We start from the raw sequence: 1,252 nt of genomic DNA, 5'->3' as shown, positions 1-1,252 counted from the left end.
CTCTTGGTTAAGAGTTGAGGACAGACTGACTGCATCACTTCTTTATGTTAGAAACATTGTGTTGAAAATCCCAAATTGTTTGCATAGTCAACTTACACACACACTTACCCCACCAGACATGCCACCAGGTGTCTTTTCACAGCCCCCAAATCCAGAACAAATTCAAGAAAGCGTACAGTATTAAATAAAGCCATTATTGCACGGAACGTTCCATCTCATATTGCTCAGATCAACAGCAAACCTGGTTTTAAAAAACAGCTAAAGCAACACCGAGGCACAACGCCTCTCCCCTATTGGACCTAGATAGTTTGTGTGTGTATGTATTGATATGTAGGTTACTTGTGCCTTTTGTATTTTTTATCTATGTAGTTCTGTCCTTGAGCTGTTGTCTATGAATGTTCTGTATTATGTCATGTTTCATGTGGACCCCAGGAAGAGTAGCTGCTGCTTTTGGAACAGCTAATGGGGATCCTTAAAAAATACCCCCAAAATACCAAGTACATCCTTTGGGGTACTTGGAAGACATTTCTGGGGGCCATTTTCAGTGCCAAGAACTCTAAGGTTCTTTGAAGAACTTTGCGGGTCTTAGAAGAACCCTTGTTGAACCCTACTTTTTAGAGTGTAGGCCTAGGTACAATTTGTGATAATACCATAGGCCATAGAATCATGATTATTTTTCTATGCCATAGGTGCCATGGAAGTATCCAGTCTGAGGAAGTCTGAGGATTCTACATCACTGAGCTGGAAAAAGGAAAGCCCCCTATCCTTACTTCTAATACACATAATCTCAACTGTCACATTAGCAGTAGGCCTACTGTACCTTACTGTGTGTGCGCCTACGTCTCTGCTGCATTCCCCTGTTTCTCTAGCCAAACATGTACCCAAATATACTTCAGTCTGAATAGTGTGGATGTACTGTACCATAAATGCCTTACCACTACATCTTTTGTGGAGACCGGCAGATGGAGAGAGGACATTGGCGTGTTTTCGGAGCAATGTTTCCCTGTCAGTTGGGCTTTGGGGTTGGTGCCCAGACATATGGACCTGTGGAAGACTGGGGCTCGAGCCACGGTTGAGTTTGCTCTAGGGCTGAATGTTAATGAAGCCAAAGCCCAACACCGAGGCTTACATTCCAAATGGCACCCGATTCCCTATATAGTGCACTACTTTTGACCAGAGCCGCTGGTCAAAAGTAGTGCACTATATAGGGAATCGGGTTCAATTTGGGACATGTGACACCCACACACAGACC

Source organism: Oncorhynchus mykiss, chromosome 25 (genome assembly GCF_013265735.2).
Source record: "Oncorhynchus mykiss isolate Arlee chromosome 25, USDA_OmykA_1.1, whole genome shotgun sequence".
Classification (NCBI taxonomy): domain Eukaryota; kingdom Metazoa; phylum Chordata; class Actinopteri; order Salmoniformes; family Salmonidae; genus Oncorhynchus; species Oncorhynchus mykiss.
Note: the sequence above shows the minus strand (reverse complement) of the source record.